This window comes from Bombus pascuorum, chromosome 10 (assembly GCF_905332965.1).
Source record: "Bombus pascuorum chromosome 10, iyBomPasc1.1, whole genome shotgun sequence".
Classification (NCBI taxonomy): domain Eukaryota; kingdom Metazoa; phylum Arthropoda; class Insecta; order Hymenoptera; family Apidae; genus Bombus; species Bombus pascuorum.
In genome coordinates, this window is record NC_083497.1 from 14,309,509 (window position 1) to 14,337,463 (window position 27,955).

Sequence of the window (27,955 nt, forward strand, 5' to 3'; positions counted from 1 at the left end):
CATCGCGATGCGATTAACGCGTTAATAAAAAAAAATGGGAAGTTCAATATCGTCCTTGGTAAAAGAAATTCCTCGTTATTTGATCGACAGGTAATCCACGGATAATAAACAACTGTTGTAATCTGCGTTCGCTGCGTTTCGCAAACAGCGATAAATAGCAATGTAAGTGAACGATTTTCTGTATGTTTTCGACAGAGTTGCCTTTTATTTAAAACTTAAACAATTCTCGACTATATAATTATTATTTGAATCCGTCTCAATTTAATCGTATATTATGCGCTAACGTTAGGTATTTGCTTAAAAATAAAGCGCGTCTAGGAAGCCTGACAAGAAATATCGAAACAAGGAGTACAACTTCGTTTTATATCCCTTTTCCAATTTCGTCCTGTAAATTACCAGCGACTGTAACATTTTCGAGAACTTAAAGCCCGTTTGCACAACAAACACGATATTTCGAGGATAACTTCTTTCCTTGCGCTTTCGCCCGCTTATCTCGAACATTCTCCTCGTCTACCTCATCTTTCCCTTTCGCAAACTTTGCATTAATTAAATCGCGTTGGGAAGCGCGCTGAACGCAATTATGATTTCAGCTCGAACAACATCCGCAATTTTTTTTTCTTTCGTACCAATTATTGCGACGTAACGCAAAACTGATAAGCTTACGAATATCTTCCGTAACGAGTTTTTAATCTCCTCTATAGGCGTCGATTTTGTCATTAGCTTACCCTGAATATCAGTGCTCGCAATTTCATTTATCAAAGGACGAAATTTTACGTGAACGTTTAAGTTGCGTTTGACGAACGCGCGACTTTTTAAATAAACCGACCGAGATATCTTGGGTTAGATATTCAACTTGCACGAAACTTGCAAAGCAATTTCAAGTTGGAGGTAAGGATGTATCGATTTGGTTAAACATCGGCATGGTTGATCTTAGGGCGAATCTTAACAGGTGTTAAATAGACCCATTTTCAGGTGTTTAATGAAACAGCGGGCAACTAGTTAAACGCGTTAACTATTCTCGTTTGAGGTGACCACTTTGGTTGCTTAATCGTTTCGAGGCGGCCGATTTCACTACAGTGCAAGTTACGTCAAGTCAAATAGAGTCTGCGCTATTGACAGAGGATTAGCGTGGTTATAGCACCGTCTATAACTGTAGATAATTTTCTGGCAAACGATTATCCCACCATCCTCTACCATCTGAACGCCACTTAACGCGAAAATGTTGTTTAAGGAAGGAATCGTCGGGTCGTTGATTTCTTTCTATCGTTCGAGTATCGACTACGCTCGATCTTAATTAAAAAAAACTGTGAAAAAAAGAACGAGAGATATCCAACAATTTATTCAAATTTATCTAGCGCAATAGCGTATTTACATCGTACTTGTTAAAACTTTTGTACGATATTGTAAATATAAAAAAAGGAAGCAACGTTAAGCGAGAGACGAGAAGATTCTCAAAGTCGATCGATTGAAGTCCGCGTGACGATAGCTCCTCGACGTAACTAAGCGCAAGGTCGACAATAATCAATATCGAGACGATGTTTTTTTCCTTAATGTCTATAGAGAAGACTATACTCGTGGGTGTGCTTTAAGTATCCGTAAATCGAGATCCAGAAGTTCTTGCTTCTCTCGCAGTCCGCCTCCGCTCGAGATATCGCGATACCAGATACATACATACGTACATACATACATGCATACTTTTTTTCTCTCTTTGTCCTTCCCTCTCTTCTCTCTCTCTCTCTCTCTCTCTCTCTCTCTCTCTCTCTTTCTACCTCTTTCTGTCTCTTCGACTTCTTCCTCCTCTTTGTGGACCTCGAGTGGAATTACACGAGGCGCGTCCGTGTGTCCTTGCAGACAACACCCACGTCGAGTTACGAACGCTTGCACTCCACGACGCCGTCTCCTACATTTTTATTATCTTCTTTCCGTGCGATTCTCGTTTAAATGTACGGAATTTGCTTTTTTTACCTGTCGCTTTTTTACCTACAGCGACGTTTACAGCAACCGGTCTGCACGATTAACCGCTTCGCCCGATTTCTGATATTTACGCGACAATCTTTCCTTCGCGGTTTGTTAGTTCCGCGAGTATTTAGCTCGCTCTCTATGGTAATGCTTGTCTAAGGCGAAGCTTTCGATTCCAACGCTACACAAGTCCGATCGAATACACTACGACTCTATCTATAGATTTATTCGATTGCAAGCCACCTAATAGCGGCCAAAGAACACGTGGCTAGATAAATTTACACCGTTCAATCGCGTGGAGTTTCTCATCGCCGATTCTCGTTCCACGATCGGCAAGAAAGGGCCATCCTCCGTGTAAGTTTAAGAACGTTTTCACGAGGACAGGCGGCTCGGCAGGAACTTTGTCACCTGTTAAGGACAGGTGTGAACCAGCTGAAATTTCTTTGGAACATATCCTGCAGGCGTGTTAGGATCGTGAAAAAAGGCCACCGAGAACGAAGAGAAAAAGGTTCAAAATCCGAACAGCTGATGCAATCGTAGCTGACCGTCCGGTCCTTGTTTATCGGAAGATAAAGGACAGGAAAGGTACGGTTTTACCGTTCGTTCCGAAAACGAATAGAAAAGAGAGGTAGTAACGCTTGGAAATCGGACGAACGAAATTTTACCTGGTGCGATACTTTGGGTGATTAATGTTTTCGAAGGCGGCCAAGATAGCCGGATAAGGACGAAGTTCGCTGCCTCAGCGTCTGACGATGATGACTATGTAAGGGCCGCGATTATGCTTTTACGTGGCACACAAAGTTAAAGAGGCGACGGGATTAAAGAGGCACAATGAAATTTTTAACGAGACTATTATATCACGATCCTCGTGGACGATAATAACGAGCTGTATATTTCTTTTTTTTTTTTCTTTTTTCCTTTTTGCTATTTCTCAGCTTTCGGTCTAACAGTTGGGATAAAATAATATCCTGTCCAGTTTGTAATTTTGTTAGAAAGAAACGGACGAAAACAATGATTTAGACGGATTTAATCGTCTTAAATTTCGCGCGTAAATTGCAATTTATCGGTAGAGCATAATTTTTAATGACCGATTTCCGTTATTTTCATAAGAGCCCGTACGGTTGGTCAAATTTCTTCGCTCGAGAAGATAGCAGTTCCGTTTACTAATTATTATGTAAACACGGGTGCTCGTTAACGGCGAGATGTAATGGCGCGTGTTCAGCTACTCGAATGTTCATTAAATATTAAATCGAACGAAAGCACGGCCGCGGTCGTAAAAAGAGCACACGCATCGGGGCCGATGTGTTTTCATTTAGTTTTATTCGAGGACGATTTAACGATCTCCGGTTTTACGTACTTTCCTGCGAGATTGGCATCGTTTATTATGGTACAACCGGTTGTAATGGTCACCGACGATCGATCGCAGCACGCACTGTGCAAAATTATTACGTCATTATGCGCTATTAAATCGTGATTAATCGCGTTCGTTAGGTAATTCAATTGAACATTTCCTCGAATGAGTAAACGCGATAAACGTCGATTCGTTCGAGTCTAGGCTTTGCTTTTCGTCTTTTTCCTTTTCTTTCGATTGTACTCGACACGCTGTATCTCGTTTATCGGTCAATTTTTTCAAATTTCTCATTTGACTTTTCATAAATATTTCTTACTCGAAAGTTCAATCTCGCGGGGGCGTAGCTATAAATATTCGCACGAAGAGAATAAAAAGTGTCTGAGCGATTTCAATCTTAAGAGAGAGAGGGAGAGAGAGAGAGAGGTGCGTACTTGGTTCTTCCGAAACGAAGCCGTATATTTCTTATCTCGTCTTCTAATGTTTTCCGACAACAGCCATTTAACACGGAAAATAACAGTTTACACGGGATACGCAGCGTATCCTCCGGTTGCTTATGACACGCATCTCCACTCTGTTTGCCGCGTAACACCGCTCCGGGCGAGCGAGGAATCGACAGTTTGACGGATCGATGACCGAGCACTGCATGGCCGCGGCCCGATCGTCGTTCGTGTGCATAGATTCCTGTGACAGGATCGCACGGAGGCGCAAAGGGAGCCATTATTTATGGGGGCGTAAATCAGGATCGAGCAGCGATCCGGCGGATCGATCACACGTCAACCACCGACAACCGTGTTCTCCTTTGTCGAGGAAACACTGACGAGCCGCCCACGCGTAACACGCCTATCATCGTCGTCGAACCAACGAAACGCGTAGTATAGTACCTCGATCCACAGCTCGATCTTTCGCTCTTTCTCTTCTTTATGCAACGACCTGGTTGAACGTTCTGCCAGATCGACGGAGATCTCCACCAACGCCGGAGACTGAATTTGCATTTTTCTTACATTCCGTTCGCTTACGGCTATCTTTAGATTTGCATAAGACTTATGAAGAATCGCGGAGCCGTTCGTGCAAAGATGATGCGTTCGATCAGTCAAATCATTCGGTCTGGTTTAGCGGTATTAGCGTAGTACGGTCTACGATAAACGAGTCCAGTTAACCCAGTCAAGTTTGTTCCAACGAATCTTCGTCGTGGGATTACGAGGGATGCGAACGCCTGCCAGTAAAATTGATAAATTTTCGAGAAATGGAGCTGATCGGAATTTGATTCGACTCGCGAACAACTGCTTTGAAAAATTTGGAGAAGCGTATTACGAACATTGGAACTTGTACGCCGAAAGAAACGGCTGAGAATAGGTGGCATTCGATCCGCTCGATTACTTTAATAATTTCTCTGGCTAACGCGTCGCAACAATGGAAACAGCAGCAGTGGAACATCGATGGATTGTCGTTCCGTCGTTCGATCTAATTATTCTTGCAGAGTGTTGTTAATTGAATTACGCGATAAATCTGAATAACCGGAAATTAACGAGTTCGAGTAATGGTGAAATAATTTCTTAAGTAATAATTTCTTACGATGCACATTGTACCTAATTGGTCGTTATCGTATTCGAGAGATCGGTCACGCAATTATATGCGACGGCGATCTTGTCGTGAAGTGTGGAAAACCGGCGATCATTAACCGGATCGTAATCGCTGTTCAACGGAGATGAAATGGAAACTGAGTCGCGATACGAATTTTTATTGGGATTTCTTCGTTCGACGAAAAAAAGAAAGTAAAAGAGAGAGAAAATGTATGAAGCATAAACACATGTGAGAACACAGAAACAAAATACTTACGCCATCGACGGATTAACGACGGTTTACTTGTTCGTTGAATCCGATTCTGTCATTGCGCGTATCAACTTCTTCTGTTTTTTTTCTTTTTTGCTGTTTGTTGCTTTTTTCTTTTTTATTCTTTTGTCTCTTTGTTTGTCGGTTCTTTGAATAACGAAACGGCTCCGTGCTTGGCACGAAATTTATGTATTAAATTTGTAGCGCACCGTAAATGTAAATTGCACGTGATATTTTACAGAGAGCCAGTTGGATTTGCAGGACTTTTATTTCTGCGTAGAGTTTAAACGTTTACCGGGGTGAAATTTCTTTGATCGTTGAAGCAAAAAATAACGGGCCAAGAACGTAGATTTTTGTATTCCAATCTCTTGGTCTCTTTGGAACATTATATACGTTTTTAATAAAATTCTAATTTCAAAGATATATAATATTACCGTAGAATATTGCAAGTAATCAAGGAGTTAGCGTTTGCGTTTGACAATTCGGAGCGTCAAAAATCTGACAAAATTTCCCTCCATAGAGCCAATATGTACATGGAAAAGTATCGTTATTCAACCGTCTTGGACATCAACGTGTTTCTAACGTACGAACGTATCCTTCTATTTTCCAGGAGACCTGCCGTTGCTTTGCAAACGCCGTGAACCTTGGGAGTGATCACCCCTTCATCAATTATCCATCATTCTGCGAAGAACCAAAATTCATGCCACGATCCGTGCAGTTGGTGATCGAACGTCTATAGTAACGCTTCCCAAAGCGAAATTATATTTCGCGACAAGGGTGTTAATGAACGAGATGCGGCTTCAAGCTTAAAATATTCAAGCGATCTGAGGTTCTTCAGAAGTCTGTTCTCAAAGTACGTATGAAATTTTAAATTCGAATATTCCTGGCACGCTGATTCACGAGCATCGAATTCACGGAATTCGAGCGCACAAACGTCCGTTTATTAGAGGAATATTCCGGCCTGGTTGTGCACGTTACTTAACGCAAGGTTGTTTAGCACTTAAGAATAATTTACGAGGCTGGCCTACCGTACGTGCAGCATCTGGCCGGCGATTTGGTCGTTACAGAAAACGCCAGGCTAAAGAACGTCAGAGAAAATATTATGATTTCGTTTCCTCAATTGGAATTCAATTCTTTGCGAGCGATTCGATTCGATTCGCGACCATGCGATACTTTTACGCAGATTCGTTCGTGAAAACATTTTTCGTTCTTTTTTTTTTGGTGGTTTGTTTAAATAATAAACAGATGGTCGATTGAAATTGTTTTTGCACGATACATTGGTAAAAGCTGCTGCGCTCTTGTAAGTTGAGTTGTTCGTGGTTTCGCGATCAACGCATCTTGCCATTAAGAATTTAGCCTTCGACGTATGCTTTATATTATTGTCACAGTGTTACGTGTTGCTTGTCCTTGGTTAACTTTCTGAGACTTAATGACACTTAACACGTTTAGGTTCATCACGCAAGCAAACCTACCTTTATTCATGAATTAATTACGACTTAACGACGTTTTTGAGTCACCTATGTGACTCATTTCCCGTTCGCAATTACACGAACGTTCGTTCAAAAGCTACATTCGTGTTTTCGATAAAAATCGAAAATATCCGTAAACATATTTATTTAGAAAGCAACCTGTTACTTGGAATTCTGTAACCGTTTTATAATTAAATCGTGATTAAAACAATTGGCATTTGAAAATTATCCGTCCAACGTATGCGATCCTCGACTATTCGTGCATCGAATTCTCACTCGTCGAGCGTTCGAAAATAAGCGCTGTCGATTACGACGCGAAGAAAGCAATAATTATTATCGACGAGCTTGCAACAGATTGCACCACCACTCAATTAGCACGCCGTTCGAACGCGATAATAAAATAAATTACTTTGTACCGATTTATTTTCCGACAGATTTATAGACGATCGATACTGAGCGAGTTAGGTGACATTTTTTTACAAAGCAATGAAAAAAAAATGAATAAACGATCTAAAAATCTTGCGTCATAGTACCTAAACGAAGCTTGTTCGCTAACAATCGCGTATTTCTCATCAAATTTATGGCGCAATTTTGTTTTACGTCGAAATTTGTACACTGTAAGTAATACATGCTCACCAATGAAACAACTCTCGTATAAATCATATAAACATATCGATAAAGTCATGAAACATATTATTAGTATTTAAATTACCTATAAAAATGATATTAAAATTCACTAAAATTTTGTTCGAAGCCAACAAATCAATCGAAATAAAATCCAACGAATCGGGCAACGTAAAACGCGTATCACATTTTTCAATAATTTTTCAATCAAATTCTGTTCGCAATTAATAACGGTATACAGCTAGGCGGTGAATTTTCGGAATTGAGAAAAAGATCGATACACGTGGATCGTCGACGAACGTGCAAATTTTTGTATCCTTTGCTTCGCGCGTATTCATCGTTTCACAATCGAAACAAATAATAGGATTCTTCGATGAATTTCGTGCTTTCCTATCTAACTCCGCTAGAAATGACGATGTACCTGCATTCAGGCGGCTCTGTTAACGATTCGTCGTTAAAATTCAATTGGTTTCGAGCGGTTCGAAAATGGAAAGGGGAGACAGAACGTGCAAAGAGAAAAAAACCGGGTGTTGCACGGGAACGCGCCATATTTTTTTCTCCGCGATTACGATTCACGGGGATTAATCTTCTTGGAGTTGGAACGAAAAAAGAAATACGAAGAACAGCTCTGGATGGTGCGGGGCCGTGCAATTTTCTTCTCTTCAGGTTTAAAGATATTTACAACTTGTTCGACGTTTGTATAATGAATTTTTATCATCGTTAATAAGTGCTCAACAGTAATCGGTAATCATTGCAGCCATTTCCTTTCCTTGGTATATATACCGCTTTCTATAATAGAAATTTCTCGATGGAAGCGTTCTACCGGTCCATTCGTCGCTCACATTATCAGACTTTGAAGGAAAATAATCCAAACGTGAGCGCAGAGAATGTACTTTTCAGGACATATTCTTCCATCGATTCACGCGAAATATAATTTTTCCATTTTCGTTTTCCAAGGAAGCATTGCTTCGTTTCTTCCAAATAAAGTCCATGCGACTCTTCCCATGTAATTTATTCGTAAAAGTTTCATCGTTTATTAAGTTTCCTATCTGTGGCCCCTCTTTATCTTTGTTTTGAAACGAGCAAACCCTGGTCTGGTTTTATTCCTCGGTCGTACAGCGTTTATCGTATCTCCTAATTTTTTGTGTAAGTCGTGTAATATAATGTAAGCGGTTTAGATGCTTTACGTTTTTCTTCGCGATTCAGACCAATTGCATTTGAGAGAACTTTTTCACACGTCATCTACTAAACTAATCCTTCCAACTTCTTAACTTAAAAAGGCTCAAATCGCTTGGACGAATTTTAAAAACGTTGTTCTCTTTCGAAGAAATTACGAATACTTTCTACTTACGACTGTATATACGTATGTACCTTGTCGAAATTGATCGCTAGTATTTTATATTTTTTTCTCCTGATATCGATACGTTTCGAGGTGACCGATCTCTTTACACAGCGCTGTCCTCGCATTCTGCTGTTCCACTCGTGAAGAAAATAGCGATATCTCGCATATCTTGTATACCTTAATCGGTAGCCAAGTAAATTAAAACTCAAGAGACACATGTACAATATTCCGATATCTGAAAACACTTTGAACGAATTTCCATAAGACACACGAATGAATTTATAAATCACCGTAACCAGATTGAATGCATAGAGGCCGGTTCTCGTTAAAGCCCAGCTAAAGCTTCGAATCTTTGATCTTAATTATAGCATTAATTAAGAGTTTATCTGACTGGCAACTAGTCGACGATTGTCTGCGTTCTAACGGGATTTCTTCTTTTTTTCGTCGCGTTTCGTATCAGTTCTCTCTTTCCTTTGGATAATCGGGCAGGCACTTTTATAAAATGAGAACTGGTTCGGTGGCACGGGTAAACCGCACGTGTTGAGCCCCATGGAAAATTAGATTTCGCGTAATTGGGTCGAATAAGTGGAAACGAGCGAGCAGCCAAAGGTAAAAATAACAATCACGATTTTACGTAGCTACCCTCGCGCGCCGTGGTTACCGCTCACGATGTAATTAACCGTGGAATGCTAAACAGCCACGATTTCGACCGACCACTTTCCGAAGCGAATACATATAATCCTACGATTATTTGTCGTTTATCGGGCCTTCGTAGAGTTACTGCTACTTTGTTCTAGAGATCTAGAGATCGAAAACCACGTTGTATTCGAGCATGATTTCGTTGGAGGAAGATTCACGATGACAAATCTCACGATGTATCGTCGCTATTTATCGAAGGAGCTTGGCAATGATCATCGGGTTAACACGGTATATACACAGGCTTTCAGCCATGAGCTTCGCTGGAAACATCGTTGTCTGGATAGCTAGCTGTCTCTCAAATCGCCACCTTGTTGCGAAATTATCGAATTTAACCATTTAAATGCTCTATCGGTTCGTCGACTATCCATTAGAAGAAGCCAACCTCTTCGTACCGCTCCATACCGCTCCATAACTTAAGTAACTTCGATCGTATCGTATTGAGACGTTGCTCAACTGCGAACGGCGTTAGCGAAATCGTCGACTCGTTTCACGGATCCCGTAACTTCCTTTAAAGCATTCGTATCATGTGAAAGTGCAGGAATCGTAACTTGAGATTAACGCTCGCTCTTTTACTTTGGTTCGCGTACTCGTGTGCTCGACGCGAAAGGGCCCGTGCCCGTTAAATAAATGAATAATCGCCTGGATATCTACGATTGCCTTCTGCCGATGTATTTCGACGAGCCGACGAAAGCGGAAGAGGATCGCAGTCATGGCGGCGCTGATAGAATAGAAGAAAGAAGAAGAGAGGGAGAAACGAGGAAGGAACTGGAACAACGGAACGGATTCGAGGCTCTGTGCTCGCAAGATGACGTCATAAACCTTATTTATACCTGCGCGTGTTTCAAGCGTACAAGAACGGTGCCGTTATTCGGGGCACACCTCGTCTCAGTTGGCGCGGGTGCGAGTGCGAGCGAGAACGCGAACGCGAACGCAAACGCGAACGCTCCGATGCGGGCGTAAATACGTGAATACCCACGCCTGTGCACGTCCGTGCTTTGCGGTTGAACACGCACCAGAGCACATCCTACACTCGAGGATTGCATCATGCAACCAGGCTGCGTTGTTGGGTTACGAAATCCTGGAAAATCTACGAGCCCACGCGAGCCAGGGTCGCGTACAATCGATTCCTTCAGCGTTCACCCATCGGGGATTCAACGTACAACATACCAATACCATCGAGGCGGTAGGATCGTTTCCTACATCGTGTTTTTCTCCTTTATTTCGTTTCTTTTTAAATTAACCCAGATATTTCGCAATTATTCGTTTTTGCTTTTTTCCTTACGCAATAAGCGCATCCAGATGAAATCTAGTGTGAGATAGTTAAGTTATTTGGAAAAATCAATTCGTTGAATTTGGAACGTATTACTATCCTCGATTTTCTTTCGTCAAGCAAGTATCAAAGCATTCACGGGTATCATCTAGCCTGTAACTTCAATTACGTTTGTCCGTGCAAACGTTCATCAGCAATTTCGCGTTCGCGCTGTTAAGCTGCGCATCGCGAAAATTTCCCCCGTAGTCTCGAATACAGTGATTCTATGATAAAACAAGAAGAGCAAAAAAATAAAAAGAGGAAACAAAAAACGGGGGGAGGGAAGGGGGGAAGGGGAGGAGAAAGCCGATTCTCCGGTACGGAAATGGAGAGAGTCGAGGTGAATCCACAAAGCGGATCGCTACGGAGAGATTGTGCGGAAAAAGAAGTAAAAATTAAAGACCGAGGGAAATTCGGTTACGCTTTTGCGAATCACGAGCTCGCCATGACGTTTATGTGTGTATGCTCCTTTATGAATGAGATAGAGACAGAGATAAAGAACGGTGAGGGTCTGTAATATTGCGACGCGTTTCTCCACGCGTGTGTTAGTTAACAGGAAACGGGGGAAATATAAAATGAATTACGAGTGGAACGGACACGTTTGTGTCGGCCATCATTTACAGTTAATACGAGAAAAATGCATATTCGTGTTTCCCACAGACGATGTTTTAATCTTGCCCGTTTAAACTTCCCTGTGAGCGCGTCTCTGTGTTGACGATATAAGATAAGACGCGGCCAGAAACCTGGGAAAATGTGATTTATACGCGACGCGACCCAGTCGTTCTCGTCGTTAATTTCGGCATTCACGATTTAAAATGTACGAGTAAAAATGATCGCGATTCGACGGTTCATATCATCGGATCGATAGCATCCATCGGAAAATCTTGGTCGTAACCTTTCCAACCGGATTCATCGCGTTGTAAAGTTACAAAATTTATCGTTAACTTGCGTTTTACGAGGGGAAAAACCAGTCAGTATGAAATACCGAGTCTCGTTGCAAGATACGATGTATCGTGCATGATATTAAAATAAAAATCAAGTTGCTACGAAATTCAACAACGAAAGAGGAAAGGGATGGAACGGTAGGGATATTATTTCATATGTAATTGTGAAATAACGAACGTCTGGACTCATAATGCAGGTGGTAGACCAGCGTGCAGGCCCTGAATTTAAAAGAGCTCATTAAAAGAATGCAAGGAGTTCACTGACTTTGAGAACAGTCCACGAAGAAATGTCGCAGTCGCTTTTTAAATTACGTCTCACGCGTCGCGGTGTTTAACAGGTGCAAAAGTCAATTTACCATCCATCAATTCTACTCTTTTATCGCTAACGGGATATCTATTATTATATTATACAATATAGGTATGATATGTATATTATACGAACATATCTATTATTCGACCTACAGTTTCGAGATTACGTAACTATTCTTGTAAAGAGGACTACTTCTATCTACTCGTGCGACACAAATTCTTACGAGACAATTGATCAGAGCTCCACCGTTTCCGTCTAAGTACAATTTTGTTCCCTTTGGAATTGCAGCGACTTTAGTGGTTTGAAGGGATGTTTGTATCAACAACGAATCGTGATAATTTTTTAATTGAATCGGCTCGAAACGTTACGTAACATAATAACGTAATAGATTATCTATAATTAATGTCCTATTACTAATAATCCAAATTTACGTATACCTAGTATGTACCATATGCGCGCACAACCAGATGTTTGGTTTTATAGTTGCCATGTCTAATACGACGGTCTTGCAATATGTAAACGATCTTGTTTTTCTCAGAATCGGTTGGACTGATCCATAATAACGCACGTATGCGGACGTCTTAATGGGTCTACAAATTGGTCAGGTGGGAACGGCCATTTTAATCTTCACATTATTTATGCAAATTCCGAATGTGAGAATGTCAGCTGTAAACTGCAATTTCGTATCACAAAGTCGATATCGGAAGACGAACGTGTCATGTACGAACAATTGATTAGAGTGAAATGCAAAATTTATAATAGAAGAACATCTCGAAAAAGAATTTTCTTTAAAAATATTCTATTCGATGAACGATATCCTGTTAATCTAAAGTAACGTAAAAGGAAGAGATTAATCCAGGAAAGGGATTTAATCGAGACCGATAAATTAAATAAATAAATGAATTTCTATCGGTAATTAAAAAGCCAAGTAGAAAGTCGTTTCTTTCGAAACGAATGCAATATTTATAGCCGATTAAAGCGTAGCTTTATTAAAAAATTGATGTCAGGTCGTCTACAAATTTAAATGGAATAGAATTCGAGAAGCGAAGCTTCCAATTATGCTCGTAATAGAATTACCCTAACAAAATGATCTAATAAAGATCAAACGGGGTTCTGCAACTAGGTTCGAGCCAGAGTACTTCCCTTTTATCAGTGCCTCTGAATTTAGGTCATGTTTTTGTAGGGACAGAAAAGTCTTCTGCTAAGAGAAGAAACGTATTATTCTTTGAAAGCACTATAGCTCGTTCACACTTCTTTTGCTTGCTTCGTAAACATTTATTCCTTATAACGCTTTGTTCGGAAGAAAAACGTAATATTTTTTTTCTATAGAAACAATTGATCAAATATTTATTGATACGAAAGCTAGCTGCCCATAACCTATAGTGCTCCAATTATATCATTATGTATAGAATCTATATTTAGTTTGATGTATTCGATCGAAAAGAACAAATAACGAAAGAAAAATTATTTTGCCCGCAACTGTTTGTACGGTGTACACATACATATACGGTAGAATCTCCGGTACATGTCCAAATTAATCGGGACGTATAACTATTCGGATGGAAGAATTTTCGGATAGTAGAACACTTTCTTTTTTTTAGAATTATTCTATGTACAAAACAATACAAAAATTATTTATGGATCCTATATCTTTCTTACTTTCAAATTAAATAAATTTGTCGATTCAAGCTACGTTGAATTTACATTCTGTTCGTACTTCGATCTAAATTTTCTTTCTAATGCCACAAACGCTTGGAAATAACGAAGCTTTTCATCGTTATTTTCATTGCAGTCTTCTCTCTTACGACACAAGGACTTCGGATGTTCAATAGCAATACGTATTATTTCGAAACTTCTTCGCATAACGTAGATCCAGATACAGGCATTCCAATTCCTTTAAAGATTTTCTACTTTTTGAAAAACTCGAGTAATTTCCAAACTATTCCTCGATTGTCATCGATCGTAGATTCTTCTCGTTTTTACAACACTTCCGCGTATTTTTCTAGTTTGCGAAATACGCACTTCCTCTCTGACGTCATTATGACGTCATCAGATAATAACGCGTACGATAAACTTGTAGGAAGGACGCGTAATAGTAAAAGACGCAAAGAAGAAATATCGTTCTGTTAATAAAACTTTTGAACAGTGTAACTTTCGTATAATACAAAACTCTGATAATAAATCTTCGAATACCGAAGATGTCGCTGTATTGGTGTATTCTGGATGATTGGAAATTCGGATTAAAAGGGTTAAAAGTCCGGTAACAGGTGACAATTTGTTTGGTGACGTTACAAATCGCACGGTGTACCAAGGAAATGAAACAGTTCCCAGTGAATAATTCAAAAGCATCAAAATCGAAGGGCTACCGGGCAGATATTCTCTTTTGTTCGCTTTAGCTTGCTCTCTTCCATCCGATCGGAAGAAATTCGATTTTATCATAAGCTGGTGTCCGACTTGTCGTCCCTTTCTTTCCTCGTGTCAGACACTCTGCTGTTATGTCATAAATAACAAGGATATGTATGGAGAGTCCGAGAAAGGGGCACGTGCGTCCAACGATTTCATCTGCGAACGTTGCGTGCCATTATATACAGTTCTGTTTAACATACAAAACAAATAAGATAGAACCGTTCGTATGCAGCATCGTGTTCGCCTGGGGATCTCTTTTCTCTGCTTGCCTCGTGAATTTTTCCAACGAAATTTAATCCAGTAGTTCCAGGCGGACCTACGAGACCAATATGAACATTGCCGCACTCGGGATTCGCCTCTTTCGTTCGTGTATAGACGCATTTAAAATATTTCCAACCCCGCGTTTCCTATTCTCCAGATATCCAGATTATTTATTACTGCATTATACGTTTCTGCTAGGAAATTCGAAGAATCGACGAGCCAAGCAAAATTTCTCTCTTGAATATTTTTCAAAAGAATTTTTAATTTTATCGATATAAAGATTTCAAGCGTTTTAGTCCAGTTCTTTGGTTTAACTGCAATTTGTCAACAGACCGCAAAAACGTATGTCTGCATAAGGAAGGGTAATAAGGTTAAAACCTACAATTTTGTCCTTAGCGAAAGAAAGTGTACGTTTAGCCACTGATGAAAGATTCGCGGAGATCGGTCTCGAAAAATGTGCATAGAATCGAGATTCTGTCGTCTTTCGTACGTATTCGACAAAAATTGAAAATCTGGATTTTTCTTCTGGTTGGTTTTGTCCTCTATCCGCCGACTTTACCCTTCCGAATTCCTCTCTTATCCGCTACTATCTCAAACTGCATCGAATTTGTAGGGAGAGGTTTCGCGTTACGCTCAAGAGGACTGGAAACACGAAATATGTACCAAAGTAATATCCAGATTTGCCTGCGTGTCGCCGATACGTTTGTTTGCTTTTCAGACTATGTTATCCAGGGAAATGGTATTTCTTGTTGTTGATTCTTTCACTGATTTGGCGAATAAATATTTCTTCTGTCTCCTTTCTACGATTTTTATTCGACTGTTACAGCATATTATTCTTTAAAAGGTGTGCAAATTTCGATTATGGAAGAAACGAAAAATCCATTATTTATCTGCTATTAGTTCGACACTTTGGCAAATCTCGAAACCTTTATACGACAAAATCGAGTGGAAAGAATTCGTGTTGCGGATATTTTTTCTGCCAAAAGTTCGAAGGATAAATAAGCGAACAAACAACGTATGTTGTAATTAATCACGAGTGTTTGCATTCTCAATTTTCACACGTGTCAAGGCCGACCAATGTATCATTACGTAGCAACCTGTGTTCTATTCAAATTGACAAAGATGATCGTACAATGATAATCGAACGTTTCTCTCTCGATAATATAGGTTTGTTCTTTATTTAATATCGTGTGCGATAAGCAATATTTAACAAAAGGATTAAATCAAAATTAAGTCGAACCATAGTTAATAGTCAACGAAGAGACTTTTAAGAAACAAAATCAAATATATTCGACTGTGGATTCCATTTTTCGGCAGGATCGAATGCAGCAAAATATAATTTGACATTAGCGTATCGATTAAATAATATTACGAAATGGTATTTGATAATTACTGACGCACAGAAATTATTAATTGCAAGCGAATTCAATTTCACGTCCTGTTTTATTCACAACACAAACAGTAAAATCGAAGATGATTTATTTATCCGACAGAGGTATAAGTTACCCGATGGATACATATATCCTCTCGGGAGTAAGTAAATGCAAAAAAAAAAAAAAAAGAAAAAATACAATAAAGAGGCGCTTTAAAGCTAATAATCTTAACATCTGCACCCGTATTAATAATATAATTGGTCTCCTTTTGTTGCAGGTACAAATTGGAAAAATTGGGAGTCAAAAACCGTATACTTGGAGATTTTGGTAAGCAGCACGCACGAGTCGAAGAAATTACGTACTAGCGTATCGGTAATATTCCTAGCAATAATCCTAAGAACATAACGAATCAAGTTGCATCACAATCGCTTCGCTTATCTTCGAAACGCATACATATTACGCAGGATTCCTCCGATTTCCTAGAGATTACCACCACTGTGCTCGTATAATTTACGTTCTATATTCTAGAGAAAGATAACAAGCGGAGTGGAGCAACGATTTCTCATGGCTATGTCCGTGCCATTCTTTCCATAGAAAGTAGCGAGCTCGAGGCAACGGTTAGCCCGTAATCTCGATTTATCAACGGACCCTCAATTTTCCTTTGCCGAAGAGCGCGCGCCGAGTGGTTGGAATTAAAGCATCAGAGTAAACGCAGAGTTCCTCGCATTAAATTATGGAAGAGAGTTGTCTTCTTCTATCTAATTTACCCTTCGCCGCGAGTTAAGCTGACGCTTGAAATTAAGCCAGCCCCTATAAATTCATTGAACGGTAACTCCACTTACATTCAACAGTAATTCTTGGATTTTATATGGCAAGCTGGCAGGCTCGAACAATCGAGTTCGGTCAGCCTTCGAAGCGGGTCATTGTATTTCTTTGGCTGCAAAGTCTTGGTTTACTTTGCTCCGCCGTGCCGTACCGCGCAACGATGAAAGAGGAGGGTGTTCGTCGAGAGATCGACTTATCGAAATTGACGTTAAGAGTTTCAGCGGCAACTAAAATACTCGACGATGGAATTAGGGCTTTTGGAAGCGATACCGGAAAGATAAGCGAGAAATCTCGAATGTATTTTCAGAAGAGGCCCGATGGAAATTGTGCTTTCTCGGAACGATGGAAGTCGCGTCCATGGACGAATCGCGTGCTTACGTGTTACGTAATTTCGTTGGACGAGCGACAGAGATTCTGGCAGAATGTAAGAATCGAACGGGCAGGTCGATTACTCTTTCGTTTTCGGTTTACCGCGCCTGCGATTGCACGTCTCCGGAAGCTGACGCGTTCAGCAAAGAGCGTGTATGTGTACGGTGACAAAGGCTTTTCAGTCGAACGAAGGACAATCAGTCACAACGCGTTGCATCACAATGTTCATGGAACGAGTGTCTGTCACAGAGAGCCTTCTGTATAAACGAGACGAACATTATCGATCCACATCTTCGCAATGAGAGATAATACATTCTCTGGAGGAACGTCGCTGCATCTCGATCCAAAAGAAAATACGCCCGAGCTGAGAATAAACCGTTTCGTATCTCTTTTTCCCTTGGAAGTACGAGCAGTAACGGCTCTGGGTTCTTCCAGCCTTGCTGACTGCTGTTCTCAGACGCATCCATTTGTATCTCAACCTTTCACCTGATTTCTCGGCTCGTTTAATCCGTTCCGTTCATTCAACATAGTCTATCTTCTTCCCCGAACCAATTGATATTTAAATTGAAACGGGCACGCCGTTTCCATGTACTTGTTTCTCGTGAAATTTAAAAGAAAGGTCCCGCTCGATTTCTGAAAAAGGTTCGCAGTTCTCGATGCTTGCGTATTTATGTTTATTTATATAAATTTTAGCTCGTACGGTACGCTTTCGTTTGTAGAATTTTATCATTATTACTCCGAATTTGATCGATATATTTTGATAAAAAAGAAAAGAAAAAGAACAAACCGGACTAGGCCGGACTCTTGGCTGAAATATTCGACAAATATCTCAACGAAGGAAATAAAAGATACGAGTAAGAAAACTTAATTTGCTCGTAAGTAAATATTCGAGCGCACACGAACGATACAAATTGCGAATACCCCGCGAAGTTTCCACGCAGCTTATGCAAATGCAAATGTATCGAGTTTCATCGGAGCCCTCGCGTACCTCGACGAAATATCGAATTCCAGTCGACAATTTCACGCAACCGCTCGATACCTGAATAAAATATCGAAAAACATTTTGAATCAGTTATTCGGAATCGAACGTGGGCAATTTCTCCGAGTACAGTAACATAGGCTATTCTCCTGCGAGTCATTCCATCGAGTGAAATTCCTTTCCAACTTACTCCGATAATCTAGTTACCAGAAGAATACCACCGCACGAATGACGAAGCGACACACGGAGAATCTACTCGATTCGATCCTTCTTCCAATTCGAATTTCAGATGTTCCAGCTTTTCGGCCTCTACCTCCAATCCGCTTCCGTTGATCTCTTCGAATTCCATACGTTTCGTATAGAGATACGGGAGCCAGGTAACGCGAAATATCAGAAATTTTCGCGGCAAGAGTAATGTAGGGCAAACGCCTGCAGATTTTCGCTGGCTTTTTTTCACCGGTAGCCCTTTCAGCTTTCTCATCCCGTCGGCGTACTCGAGGCCTCTGATATATAGCGCGTTTATCGACCGGTTCTTGTCTCGTCGCGGATTAGAAAGAACGGCCATACCGTGTTCAAGCGTGATTCCAATTCCTCGATCGTGTCTGCCCGATAATCACGCCACCGGATTTCTTTCCATGAAGGAACTTGGACGACCCTTCCGTCTCTTCTTTCCCTATTTCCTTGCCTATCCACTTACGATCGATTGCTTTCCATCGAAGCTTTAATCCTTAACATCGGTTAAGGTGGTCGAACACGGTTGGCTCCGAGTCGAGCGAGGATCGATCTTGACCAGACTTTTGCCGTTCCATCCATACGAATACCCTTAATGCCGGTTTACTTTCGATTCTACCGAGCCGTACAACCGTAGTTCGGGGACTTTTTTTTAAAAAAAGAAACTTTACGGTGCGGTGGTAAGGTCGTACCTACGCACGTAACGGTGCGGATCGTAAAAGATCGTAGAAGGAGCAGGAAGCGACGGAGATAGTAAAAGCGGCGGTGGTATCGCTGCTTGTGCCGGCTGGATATATTTCAGAGTTCTTGTCCATCCGTTTCTTGCACGAAATATTGCCAGAAATTTCTGCGTACGGAGCTTCTCTTCTACCAAAACGATTTGGTTCTATCGATTTCTCGAGCGATTCGTTGCTATCATTCTGCGGATCGAACCAACCGACGTTAACCTGCTGCTTTTTTTTTTTTTTCTTTTAGAATTCACGAACGCTGAATTCACGGAGCGCGCACGAAACGCATAACGCGCTATGCAATTAAACGGATAACAGTGATTAGACAATTACCGCTAGACACGCTCGGGTAATACACGCGGAGATTAACGGTTCGCGGCTCGGGAGATTGAAAATCCAACGAACATCGTCGGATTACAGCGTCTGGTGATTGGTTTCGCGAGGTGGTCGTAACGCGTGATACTGTGCAATTTCGTGTTCATGATTCGGGGCTTGATCACCGTTGCATCAAACGTTCCTCGTTTCGACGCGATCTTTCTTTCTCTGCCCGACAGAGAATAAAATTTGAAAAGTAAGTTTCCTAGTTGGTCGGAAGAATCGTGAATTCCGAAGGGGATATAATTCCAAGGCCAGCTACGGATTCCCCGAGTTGTAAATCTCGAGAATTATTTCTTTCTTGGAGGACAATAGACCCCAAATTTCCTTTCCATTCGTTCCGTCGAACCGTTTAAATTGGAGGTACAGGTTGTCACGGGATTCCGGCGCGGGAGCGTGTCAATTTTGCGCGGCGCCCGCTGAATATGCATCCCCGTGTGAAGCTTTCGTCGATCGAACGAGGGTTGCGCGCACACACCTTGTCGCATTATCCTACGCTCGAGTTCGAAGGCATCTTTTATTTTATCCGACGCCAGGGCCGAGAAACAGCCGTGCATCGATTTCACGGAAGAACATTCTGTTCCCTCTGTCGAATATATTGTTAGTCGAGCATCAGCTTAAACAGACTGCACAACGTCGACGGGACAAAGCGATTGATTGTAACACGATAGCGAGAGAATATAAAAGACGAGAGGAGAGAAAGAGAGAGATGGCTTTCCTCTTCCTCTATAATACTCTACAAAAGAAATCCAGCGTAGTGATTACCGACAGACGCACTCGAGGAATTGGAATAAAACTCCAGAGAAATGATATTTCTTTTTTCATTCTCCTCTTGTTTCCTTAATTTCAACCTGGAGCCGATTAACATACCAGAGCCTTTCACCTTCTGTTTTCATCTTCCTTCGCTTTCACAACTCCTTTTGTATTTCGAGTGAGAAACTTCAGACTTTTGGATTATTCTTCAAAGATATAACAATGTCGTTGACCTTCGGTCAAACTCGGTGCGTATGTTTTGCGCTTTGTACGCAATTTGACTCGTTCGTATCCACGCTTCGTCTTTCTTAAGAGCCCGTAATCTCTACAACATCTTCGGAAATGTGCAACAGAGTGTCCCATACTCGTCCGTTTAAACGCATCTCCATCTCGCTTCTTTCGGCCGTCCAGTCCATCTAACAACTGGATCGCAAGTGCTCGTCTCGAGCAGAGCAATTGGCGTTTCGCGTCATTTCGCGCGAAGCAGGGGAAACTGTAATTCCGTTTACCGTCGAACACGTCATGGAGACGACCGTTAAAGGAAAAGGGAAAACGTTCGAGCGAGAAGTCTTCAACGAGCAAGACAATGACGATTTGAACAATGCTCAAACTCGTAGAAGCTGCCAGTGATTACATAATCATAGCCTAGTAAACACGTACAATGAGAACGAATCGTTACGTGGATGCTTGGCAGTGGCGGTGGTGGTGGTGGTGGAGGTGGTGGTGGTGGTGGTGGTGGTGGTGGTGCTGCTGCTGCTGCTGCTGCTGCTGCCGCTACCGCCGCTCTTGCTGCCTCGTATCTGTCTTTCTCGTTCTACGCTGTTAGCTATAGTGTCTGCGGACGAAAAATCCGACATGGTACTCGTGGACGTTCTAATGCCGTGCCGTGGTCGGCGAGCTGAGAGGTTTTCATCGTAGGCTATCCACGCTCGTGGGAATCAGGGCTTTTTATCGGGCATAGTCCGCCCTCTCTTTCCCTCTTCCACCATCGACATCGCCATCGCCATCCATCCTCCTTTATCGTCCTCCACCTTTCTCTCTCTATCCCTTTTTCTCACCTCTTTCTCTTACTCTTTCGTTCGCCCCTCTCCTCCGGACTCTCTTTTCATCTCTCCACTCTTCCTCTTTCTCCCAGCCTGGCTTTGTACACGATACAGACTTTCTGCGGTATTACGTGGGTATACAGGGTGTCCGATCTAACGACCCTTATCCGATTCTCGCGTTTTCCAAAACGATCCTTCGTCTTTTTTCTTTTCCCTTCTTCTTTTTTTCGAATATTTCTATCCGCTAGATACCGGCAGCTCTGCTTTGTTCGTTTGTTTCACTACGCCCGTCCTTTCTGACTTATCGCGTGTCCATCGTCTCTTTTTCCCCCCTTTTTCCTCCTTTTTTCGTTTCGTTTCCTCCATTTCGTACGTGGAATCGTCCTCGGCTCGATGTTTGACGAATCACGGAACAGGCGCTTTTATAGAAGAAGAACTTTTTCCGGCTGAATTTTTTGCTTCGCGCCAGATGGAATAATCCGCGCTGATGACGATTTTCTCGGTGCCTCGCGTTGCTCGACAGGTCGATTTATTTCGCAATTTATTTTTCGTGGAAATACCTAAAGACGGTTTAAATCTTTACGAGCGAAATTTTGCTTGCTTCTTATAGGCGAAAGGCGGCTTATCGAATACAAGCCACGACGTTGCACGAGCCATAAAGCATTCGCAATGGTAAACGATGTAAACACCAGAAACGAAGATTTTCGATAAAAACGAAATACCGTACAAGTTAATCGAACATCGGTGCCATCGAGCCGAATCCATGCGTTCGCGAGACACCCCATATAAACGTCAGGTCATAGGCTTCCTCTTTCTCATTCGCGAACGCCACTTTAGATCCGCTGTTCTCTTTCTCTCTGTCATCTCGCGACCGTTTCCTTTCCCCGCATGACAGCAGCGCAGCCGTCATCGGTATTAGCTTTAGTTCGAAACTAACTCCTCCGCAGAAAAAATCTCAACAGACGCGACTCGTCTCGACTCGGTTTCCACTACTTTTCCATTGCCATGCCACCGCGAAACGAAGAGAGCGAAGAAAGGAAGGCTCGTGCCACTTATCCAGCGCGTACCATCGAGACTCCTATGCGCGAGCTCACGGTTTTACGACGGAATCTGTTTATCGCTGGAAAAGAACCGCTCCTCGGCGTGTGTTCACGTGAAATTGAACGTCGAGTGGCACTTCGTCGAGGGTCGAATACACGCAGCAAACGGGAAATTTTTCAAGACGAGGGAGAAAACTTTCCTTTTTCTCTTCCAGATTGTACACGTCTGTCGATTTCTTCTTTCCCTTTCATTTTTCTCAACCCTTTTCTTCCTGCTATGTATTTTGTTTTTTCTTGCTGTACTCGAGTCTGCTCGAAACGTTTTCCACGAACGTAATGGCGCGCGCACGGACCATGGGCGATAATGATGGTAGGAAAGCTTTTTTTCAAGCTTCGGAAACATTCGAAGAAATTTGTCATTTACCAAGGCTATCCGGCTGACGGAAGAATAACGCGAAAGGCCAACCAAACCAACGTTCGTCGTAAAGAGGCTTCTTCGATCGAAAGGTTTCTTTACGCCTGTTCAGGATCCGCTCTGCTATCGACTTTTAGAGAAGGCAAGAGAAGCGATTCTTTTAATTGCGACTCGGTAACGATACTTCGCCCCGGTCGCTCGTTCCCATTCGATCCTTCGCGTACAGACGCGTAGAGAATGATTTCAATCACCGCGTGCTACCAACGCGCATCCCTCTCGCAATTTATACTCTTCGGCCTTCCGAAGCGCTCCGAATCTATCAGAATTGCACGATTTTTGCCCTATTTGCATCATTTGTCCTATCGTCTTCCTCTCCTTTCCCTTTTTCGATAGATTTGATTTCGATAGAGACTTTGAAAATTCTACGTTATAATTCCGCTTCCGAAGAGTCTTAATTTCTCAAAGATAATGTTTGCGGAAAACGTCGTTTCCGACACGCGAAAGCTGTAATATCGGAATTGTAATTGGAGAAGCTAATATTTAAGTTTGGCTGGAATACATATCTGCCTTATCTCTAGTGTTAGACGATCGTAGGATAGTTAGAGAGAAATCGAGAAAATCGGGAAACAAACTTTCCAAGCGTTTTCAGGTCGTTGACTCGCGGTTCGTTCTCGTTCCATTAGCATCCGAAAAGTGAGGAGAGCGCGTTCGAGATCGTCGAGAAAGATGAAAGAGGAAGTCCGTTGTTTGAATAAAGGAAAGAATTATTGTAATCATGGTTTGTCATGCCGGTCATGATAACCTCGGTTTTCTCGTGGAGCCCTCTGCTCGTGCCACGACTATGTGACCGAAATCAGCGGTTACGATCGTTTCTTCCTGTAAAATTCAACCGCTGCGGGTAAACGTTCCCATATCTGGCCATCTTCCTTTTACTATCTTTTGCCCTCTCTTGTACGGTCTCTTCTTTTTCGGCTGGTAGGTAAACACAGCTTGCTGCTCGACGAATATTTGTACGTAGGTTGCATTTTAATTAAGAAGCGATGCCATCTCAACGAAGATTTGGCCAAGCCCGACGGTTTTAAGGCGAACTATGGGCGAATAAAGTTTACAAGTTAAGACTCCCCGGAAAGAAAGTTGCTCCGCGTTTTGTCAACGAGTTACGCGTCGCGCCGTCCCAGTCATACGCAGATATTTTAACTTTTCACGTCGGGAAATTGTTTCGTACGCCAAGCCGCTGAACTTTTATCCTCGCGAAACACAATAATTTTCCCCCTGGTAAGAGATCTTTGCGTGGTCCACCAATTTTCTTTCGTTTGTTTTATTCGCTCTGTAAGCGTCTCTTGGAAAGCGAAAATAGTCGTACGATATCTTGACGAACCCCTGCTTCGCAAATACATCTTTAACGTAACGTTGATATCGTTATAAAAGTATTAGCGATACGAAAGAGTAGAAAGAAAGTAATTCGGATCAAAGAATATAAACGTAAACGATTCTTGTCTGTACAAATACGAATTCGAAATTTGTGGTTGACGAGATATTTCATCGATCGATCGACGGACCGATCGATGTTTACGAACGTTTAGAGTCCAACAAGGCAATAGAGAAAAACAAAGGAAGGGAAATCACGACAATGACATCGACTGTTGCAGCGGTAGTGGCGAAGGATGCAAAAGCAACGGAGCGTCGAAACCACAAACTCGTGCGATTCGATAGCCGTAACCTTCCGGAAATATATTAAAACAGGATGTTGGTCCCGCTTCCTCTCGAATTACGAAGTACGTATGTCGCTATTCTCGTTCGCCCGATATTACCTCTACGAGCTTCCGTCAATTTTTATTTTTATCGTCGACTTTCGGTCTAGGGTCGCATAAATTTCATTTTTCTTCCTATTCCTTTTATCTCCTATTATATACTATATCTTAACTGCTTATTAGTTAATAAAGTTTTCAAACTTTATTCACATTCTATGCTCCGAGCTGCACGTGGTACTCGCGTTTCGTTCGGTGAGCGAGCGTTAAATTTGCACGATCCTTCTTCGTCCCTTGTATCCCTTTCGTTTTTCTCCAGTTTCCTGTGCGATCCTTTAGCGCGTAAGGCTTCTTACGCGTATCGCGCGATCATTGTTATCGATAGGGACGAAGGTGCAAAAGAATCCGGAGGACGAGCACCGACGAGACGCGTTTGCGGTATTCCTTTACGATCGCTCCACCGTATAATCTTATCTGTCGGCAGATCGATCGATTTTGCCAAAAGCGAACAAGACAGGAGGAGATCGAGAGAGCCGAGTCACTCGAAAGACATTCGATAGCGGTTTCAGAGGGATGACAGCACGGTTCTGAAGCCTGGTTTCTGAAATAACTGCCGAACAACTGCCTTCGTGTAGGACTTTTCTTACGCTTATCTTCCTTGCCTCATCCGTCCGTGTATGTAATTCGATGCTGATTCCACAACCGATTCCGCTTGATCTTCTCGTCGCAGAGCGAACAAATTCTCTCTCTCTCTCTCTTTCTCTCTCGAGTAGTCGTAATCGTGTACTCTGGTCAAATATTTAACGTTTAAAGAAAGAGTTTAAATAAAGCTTCTGAAATAATCGTTTAAACGATAAATTCGAGAGGTTTATTTACGGCGATGAAACTGAGCAATTATTATTTTTCAGCTGCTGGAAAGTTATTAACGTTGATCGGTAAAAGAAACGTCAATCGTCAGAGCGATATTTTATAGTTTGTAGAAATGAGAAGTTTCGAAGGCAACTCGCAGAAAGAAAGGTAACCGCGTAGAACTCGTGGAAATCGTTTTATACGAAACAACCACGCGATCCATCGGTGTTCGCGGAAGCAATCGGTAGTTCGCGCGGCAGGGGAGGAAACACGATTTCCGCGAAGCAAACGAATTCCGTGCACGTTGAACGCTACATAGAAAACTTCGCAAATGTATTTGCTGAATTTAATTTAACGCGATGTTCTCGTTCGAGGTTACGAGAGGAAGCGGATCTGCGAAAAATGATCTCGGTCTGTGGTAACGCACAATCGGCCGTTTACACGATTCTCTTGTTTTAATGCTGCCTAGGTAAACCTGGATCGTCGCTGACGTTTCTTCGTACAAACAGACGGAATTTTTATTTCTATGGAAAAATGTTTCGAGGATCGGGATGGGTCGAGAACAATCGGACGATTTCAAAACGAACTCTTTGTTCTAAACGCGCGTCTCGCGATTCGATTATCTCGTAGCAGGCTTTAATATCGCCTAGAAGACCGGCAGACCGTTTCACCAGCGAGCTCATCGTGTGGGACGTTAGTCGACGTAAAACCTGAAACTTTCTCTTAATAACTCGTAACATAAATACACGCTGGCCGGCCGGTACCGGATAGAGTGAAAACTGCCGCGTAGCGGCCTGTAAGAAGAGCATAATTTACACCCCCGTAGAAAACCGGGCTGGCTGCTTAACGCCGCGTCGTCCTTTTTTTCCTTCGCTAACCCTCTTTTTCTTTCGCTTCCGCAGACTCTCCCATTGCGTGCAGGAAATTTATTCGAAAATATCCGGTGAATTATTTTTCTCTTAAGCCCGTTCCCGTTGGAAATTAGAATGAAGTTACCGCGAGAGAAACTTCTCGACTCTGCAGCCCTTGTACGCTCGCACACACGCGCTCGTCCGCCATTCTCCCCCTTCCTATTGCCTTCGTGGTATTTCACGTAACTGGTCGGAAGGTGGTGCTAGCGTGGTAGAAAAATTTCCACCGGACGGCAAACGACCAAGCACAGCCGAAATCTAAATCCGTACGCTTCTCTAACGGCTCGTTTGTCATCGGAAAATTTCCGAGAGGGAGACGTTTGCGGGTAATCCCCCGTGGGAGGTGCACGAGGGGATAATAGAACGTTGTTCCGAAAGAAACAGCTGGAACGGAGAACCGGCTGTCTGGCCGATTCGCTGCTTAAAGTCGACGATTCCATCGATCGAAACGACTTTTTCACAAAACTTACGCGGTGAGCGACGACGAAACGGCCTTCGAACCTTCGTTCCTTCTTCCGTTCGGTCGCTTTCCAGACTCTTTCTTCGTCTTTCCGTATCGCGTTTGCGCCAGTCGGCCAACTTGAAGCGAAAATGGAAATTCAAGGGTGGAAAGGACGGAAGTCGAAGGAAGGCGCGGGCTGACTACCGGAACGAGGCGAGAGTGAGAGATAAGTGGGAATACAGTTTAGACGGGGAATGGGAAGTACTTAAAATTTACACGTTAGCCGGCGTTTTCGTTTTATCCTGTTGTCTTCTTATCTATCGTGGGACGCGCATCTAAACGGGAAATAGTGGACGTAGCGTTGTTGCGTCGCCACGTTTAAACGTAACGCGTGTTACGTCCACGATTTCCGTTACGGTATAACAAATGGAGTTTCCTTCTCGCCGCACAAAAACACGAAATCTGCTTAAGAAACCCGAGACTCGTTCCTTCGGTATCCTGCTGCATTATCGTGGCTGGTCGTTTTGTTGCTTGCGAGTCGCGCGTCTTTTACCTTGGCACGTTACCGAACGGTTTATAGCACGATCGTGGAGACCGAGATAAGCATTTTGGATTCGTGAACGAAATGGCGATTCGATCGAATCGCTCGTTCTATGGATGGCTGTTACCTTGGCGATTAAAAGTCTGTGCAAGCGCGGTAGCGCGTAAATCGCCGTTCGTTATTGCGACTAGATGCCATTGGCTAGTACCCTGAATATTAATTAAATCGGATGTCCGATTTATTTCAAAATCTTTGCGTTCACGCGTTAATAATAAAGCGGCGAAGATGGTACAACACAGCTTGAATCTTGAAAAAGATGCAGCGTGTATTTTATGATATAACGTATTGTACGTTATATAATAATAATATATATATAGGTAATATAGCAAACTACGTGTGATTCTGCTTATGGTTTCCATTAGTACGAGTGGATTACGTATTCATAGATACTACGTCGAATCCCTGTCAAATTATGCATGCTATTATGAAATAGGATTTCAAACTTTTTACTCAACAACTTACTTCGGTAGTTACCAACAGTTTGATTAAAACTTTCAACCGCTTCTTTCCTGGTTATAGATACGAATAATTGGCATTCCTATCTATGAATATTCTCGGTTATTAGATTCGTTAAAGATATTCATTCTCTGTTCCTGCGGACAGATTTCGATGACGTGGAACGTCAGCGATGACGATGACAATAGTAGCTGGAGCGCGCGTCTAATAGGTGGAAGTAGTAGGCTTGACCCACTTCGATCGTGACAAGAAAGAAAAAAAGTCTCGACGATTCCCCGGGGTCATGAGCCGCGGACGCGAGAAATTAAAACTC

The 27,955-nt window shown here is 42.2% G+C and overlaps 1 protein-coding gene and 1 long non-coding RNA gene across 3 annotated transcripts in view; one reads left to right on the top strand and one right to left on the bottom strand.

The window, feature by feature from the left end:
• LOC132911118 (uncharacterized) overlaps window positions 1-27,955 on the top strand; it is a 164,288-nt gene that overhangs the window by 128,265 nt on the left and 8,068 nt on the right. For both annotated transcript variants that reach the window (XR_009658910.1, XR_009658909.1), the window contains 2 exons: window positions 5,751-5,993; window positions 16,155-16,204. This is a non-coding gene — a long non-coding RNA (uncharacterized LOC132911118). The remainder of the gene's footprint in view (window positions 1-5,750; window positions 5,994-16,154; window positions 16,205-27,955) is intronic.
• LOC132911100 (uncharacterized) overlaps window positions 1-27,955 on the bottom strand; it is a 131,018-nt gene that overhangs the window by 92,981 nt on the left and 10,082 nt on the right. The window lies entirely within an intron of this gene.